The 6,000-nt window shown below is 35.2% G+C and overlaps 1 non-coding gene across 1 annotated transcript; it reads left to right on the top strand.

Moving 5' to 3' along the window:
- Positions 1–526: 526 nt before the first annotated feature.
- On the top strand, positions 527–600 carry trnat-agu. Its single transcript has one exon. It is a non-coding gene; the product is annotated as a tRNA-Thr (tRNA).
- Positions 601–6,000: the final 5,400 nt, after the last annotated feature.

Below are 6,000 nucleotides of genomic sequence, written 5' to 3' on the forward strand. Positions count from 1 at the left end.
ACACTCGCATTAACATCTGCTAACCATGTATATGTGACAAATAAAATTTGATTTGATTTGATTTGATTTGAGAAATGTAGTTTCCCCGAAACGACCAAAATGATGAAGAAATCGTGTATGATTCTGAATGTTTACTCATATCTCGCAATATTCCCACTTTGGGTCCCAAACCATAGTTTAAGAATCCATGTCAGAGTATCTAGTTTATTCAGTTCGAGACCCAAATGAAAAATGTACTGTCCTCGGATGACCGAAATGAAGAAGAAATAGCTTGTGACTCTAAATGTTTACTGATATCGCGCTGCACACCTCTCCCATACTCAGGCCCACTTTGGGTCCCAAAACATAGCTTAAGAAACCCTGTTACTAGACAATTGAAGGAGTCCATATCGATTCCAATATTAGTAAATAACATCTGTTTTGTGACGTGATTTTGCAAGACAGAGATATGGGTTAAATGAATGAGACATGTTTGATATAAATACGTGTGGCGGTGTTCTTACCTGCAACATACTTGCCATCTACAGGCACTGTGGCTTAGTTGGTTAAAGCGCCTGTCTAGTAAACAGGAGATCCTGAGTTCAAATCTCAGCAGAGCCTTTTCAAACATGTCATTGAACACATTGGTGGAAAGGTCAGAGTGGAGAGTGTTCTGCTTTTCTCAACCAATGAGTCTTGAGAATTTGGAGTGATGAGAGGAGAAAAGATGTGAGGAGGATGCAATTGAGATATTCCAATTTCACGGAAAAAGGGAACTTTTTCAAAGAATTACAACGTACCAACTGTCTCAAGTACAGCTGGTTCTTCAGTTGATTCATTTTGAGCGCTAAATGAAGAGTTCAGCCAGCTTGTACAGGTCTCTAGTTGGTCTGTCATATTATAATTGAGACTTAGAGACAGTAGATCTAGCTGGTCTGTCATAATATAATAGAGACAGTAGATCTAGCTGGTCTGTCATAATATAATAGAGAGAGTAGATCTAGCTGGTCTGTCATAATATAATAGAGACAGTAGATCTACCTGGTCTGTAATTTTATAATAGAGACAGTAGATCTAGCTGGTCTGTCATCATATACTAGACACAGTAGATCTAGCTGGTCTGTCATAATATAATAGAGACAGTAGATCTAGCATGTCTGTCATAATATAATAGAGACATAGAGAGAGTAGGTCTAGCTGGTCTGTCATAATATAATACAGACAGTAGATCTAGCTGGTCTGTCATAATATAATAGAGACAGTAGATCTAGCTGATCTGTCATAATACAATAGAGACAGTAGATCTAGCTGGTCTGTCATAATATAATAGGAACAGTATATCTACCTGGTCTGTCATAATATAATAGAGACAGTATATCTACCTGGTCTGTCATAATATAATTGAGACACTAGATCTAGCTGGTCTGTCATAATATAATAGAGATAGTAGATCCAGCTGGTCTTTCATAATACAATAGAGACAGTAGATCTAACTGGTCTGTCATAATATTATAGACACTGTAGATCTAGCTGGTCTGTCATAATATAATAGAAAAAGTGTATCTGCCTGGTCTGTCATAATACAATAGAGACAGTAGATCTAGCTGGTCTGTCATTTCATAATAGAGACAGTAGATCTAGCTGGTCTGTCATAATATAATATAGACAGTATATCTAGCTGGTCTGTCATAATACAATAGAGACAGTAGATCTACCTGGTCTGTCATAATATAATAGAGAGACTAGATCTAGCTGGTCTGTCATAATATAATAGAGACAGTAGATCTACCTGGTCTGTAATTTTATAATAGAGACAGTAGATCTAGCTGGTCTGTCATAATATAATAGAGACAGTAGATCTAGCTGGTCTGTCATAATACAATAGAGACAGTAGATCTACCTGGTCTGTCATAATATAATACAGACAGTAGATCTAGCTGGTCTGTCATAATATAATAGAGATATAGTGACAGTTGATCTAGCTGGTCTGTCATAATATAATAGAGACAGTATATCTACCTGGTCTGTCATATTATAATAGAGAAAGTAGATCGACCTGGTCTGTCATATTATAATAGAGAGATAGAGACAGTAGATTTAGCTGGTGTGTCATAATATAATAGAGACAGTATATCTACCTGGTCTGTCATAATATAATAGAGACAGTAGATCTAGCTGGTCTGTCATAATATAATAGAGATATAGAGACAGTAGATCTAGCTGGTCTGTCATAATATAATAGAGACAGTAGATTTAGCTGGTCTGTCATAATATAATGGAGACAGCAGATCTACCTCGTCTGTCATAGTATAATAGAGACAGTAGATCTAGCTGGTCTGTCATAATATAATAGAGACAGTATATCTACCTGGTCCATCATAATATAATAGAGACAGTATATCTACCTGGTCTGTCATTTTATAATACAGACAGTAGATCTAACTGGTCTGTCAAAATATAATAGAGACAGTAGATCTAGATGGTCTGTTATAATATAATAGAGACAGCAGATCTACCTGGTCTGTCATAGTATAATAGAGACAGTAGATCTGGCTGGTCTGTCATAATATAATAGAGACAGTAGATCTACCTGGTCTGTCAAAATATAATAGAGACAGTAGATCTAGCTGGTCTGTCATAATATAATAGAGACAGTAGATCTAGCTGGTCTGTCATAATATAATAGAGACAGTAGATCTACCTGGTCTGTCAAAATATAATAGAGACAGTAGATCTAGCTGGTCTGTCATAATACAATAGAGACTGTAGATCTAACTGGTCTGTCATAATATAATAGAGACAGTAGATCTAGCTGCTCTGTTATAATATAATAGAGACAGCAGATCTACCTGGTCTGTCATAGTATAATAGAGACAGTAGATCTAGCTGGTCTGTCATAATACAATAGAGACTGTAGATCTAACTGGTCTGTCATAATATAATAGAGACAGTAGATCTAGCTGCTCTGTTATAATATAATAGAGACAGCAGATCTACCTGGTCTGTCATAATATAATACAGACAGTAGATCTAGCTGGTCTGTCATAATATAATAGAGACAGTAGATCTACCTGGTCTGTCATTTTTTAATAGAGACAGTAGATCTAGCTGGTCTGAAATAATATAATAGAGACAGTATATCTACCTGGTCTGTCATAGTACAATAGAGACAGTAGATCTAGCTGGTCTGTCATAGTACAATAGAGACAGTAGATCTAGCTGGTCTGTCATAATACAATAGAGACTGTAGATCTAACTGGTCTGTCATAATATAATAGAGACAGTAGATCTAGCTGCTCTGTTATAATATAATAGAGACAGCAGATCTACCTGGTCTGTCATAGTATAATAGAGACAGTAGATCTAGCTGGTCTGTCATAATATAATAGAGACAGTAGATCTAGCTGGTCTGTCATAATACAATAGAGACAGTAGATCTAGCTAGTCTGTCATAAAATAATAGAGACATAGAGACGGTAGATCTACCTGGTCTGTCATAATATAATACAGACAGTAGATCTAGCTGGTCTGTCATAATATAATAGAGACAGTAGATCTACCTGGTCTGTCATTTTTTAATAGAGACAGTAGATCTAGCTGGTCTGAAATAATATAATAGAGACAGTATATCTAGCTGGTCTGTCATAATATAATAGAAACAGTGTATCTACCTGGTCTGTCATAATATAATAGAGACAGTAGATCTAGCTGGTCTGTCATAATATAATAGAGACAGTAGATCTAGCTGGTCTGTCATAATATAAATGAGATATTGTGACAGTAGATCTACCTGGTCTGTCATAATATAATAGAGACCGTAGATCTAGCTGGTCTGTCATAATATAATAGAGACAGTAGATCTAGCTGGTCTGTCATAATACAATAGAGACAGTATATCTAGCTGGTCTGTCATAGTACAATAGAGACATAGAGACAATAGATCTACCTGGTCTGTCATAATATAATAGAGACAGTAGATCTAGCTGGTCTGTCATAATACAATAGAGACAGTAGATCTAGCTGGTCTGTCATAATATAATAGAGACAGTAGATCTAGCTGGTCTGTCATAATACAATAGAGACAGTAGATCTAGCTGGTCTGTCATAGTACAATAGAGACAGTAGATCTAGCTGGTCTGTCATAGTACAATAGAGACATAGAGACAATAGATCTACCTGGTCTGTCATAATATAATAGAGACAGTAGATCTAGCTGGTCTGTCATAATACAATAGAGACAGTAGATCTAGCTGGTCTGTCATAATATAATAGAGACAGTATATCTACCTGGTCTATCATAATAGAGACAGTATATCTACCTGGTCTGTCATAATATAATAGAGACAGTAGATCTACCTGGTCTGTCAAAATATAATAGAGAAATTAGATCTAGCTGGTCTGTCATAATATAATAGACACAGTAGATCTAGCTGGTCTTTCATAATATAATAGAGACAGTATATCTACCTGGTCTGTCATAATATAATAGAGACAGTAGATCTACCTGGTCTGTCAAAATATAATAGAGAAATTAGATCTAGCTGGTCTGTCATAATATAATAGACACAGTAGATCTAGCTGGTCTTTCATAATATAATAGAGACAATATATATACCTGGTCTGTCATAATATAATAGAGACCGTAGATCTAGCTGGTCTGTCTTAATATAATAGAGACAGTAGATCTAGCTGGTCTGTCATAATACAATAGAGACAGTAGATCTAGCTGGTCTGTCATAGTACAATAGAGACATAGAGACAATAGATCTACCTGGTCTGTCATAATATAATAGAGACAGTAGATCTAGCTGGTCTGTCATAATATAATAGACACAGTAGATCTAGCTGGTCTTTCATAATATAATAGAGACAGTATATCTACCTGGTCTGTCATAATATAATAGAGACAGTAGATCTACCTGGTCTGTCAAAATATAATAGAGAAATTAGATCTAGCTTGTCTGTCATAATATAATAGACACAGTAGATCTAGCTGGTCTTTCATAATATAATAGAGACAGTATATCTACCTGGTCTGTCATAATATAATAGAGACAGTAGATCTACCTGGTCTGTCAAAATATAATAGAGAAATTAGATCTAGCTGGTCTGTCATAATATAATAGAAACAGTAGATCTAGCTGGTCTTTCATAATATAATAGAGACAGTATATCTACCTGGTCTGTCATAATATAATAGAGACCGTAGATCTAGCTGGTCTGTCATAATATAATAGAGACAGTAGATCTAGCTGGTCTGTCATAATATAATAGAGACAGTAGATCTAGCTGGTCTGTCATAGTACAATAGAGACATAGAGACAATAGATCTACCTGGTCTGTCATAATATAATAGAGACAGTAGATCTAGCTGGTCTGTCATAATATAATAGACACAGTAGATCTAGCTGGTCTTTCATAATATAATAGAGACAGTATATCTACCTGGTCTGTCATAATATAATAGAGACAGTAGATCTACCTGGTCTGTCAAAATATAATAGAGAAATTAGATCTAGCTGGTCTGTCATAATATAATAGACACAGTAGATCTAGCTGGTCTTTCATAATATAATATAATAGAGACAGTATATCTACCTGGTCTGTCATAATATAATAGAGACAGTAGATCTACCTGGTCTGTCAAAATATAATAGAGAAATTAGATCTAGCTGGTCTGTCATAATATAATAGACACAGTAGATCTAGCTGGTCTTTCATAATATAATAGAGACAGTATATCTACCTGGTCTGTCATAATATAATAGAGACAGTAGATCTACCTGGTCTGTCAAAATATAATAGAGAAATTAGATCTAGCTGGTCTGTCATAATATAATAGACACAGTAGATCTAGCTGGTCTTTCATAATATAATAGAGACAGTATATCTACCTGGTCTGTCATAATATAATAGAGACAGTAGATCTACCTGGTCTGTCAAAATATAATAGAGAAATTAGATCTAGCTGGTCTGTCATAATATAATAGAGACAGTAGATCTAGCTGGTCTGTCATAATA

This window comes from Oncorhynchus tshawytscha, linkage group LG22, assembly GCF_018296145.1.
Source record: "Oncorhynchus tshawytscha isolate Ot180627B linkage group LG22, Otsh_v2.0, whole genome shotgun sequence".
Taxonomy (NCBI): domain Eukaryota; kingdom Metazoa; phylum Chordata; class Actinopteri; order Salmoniformes; family Salmonidae; genus Oncorhynchus; species Oncorhynchus tshawytscha.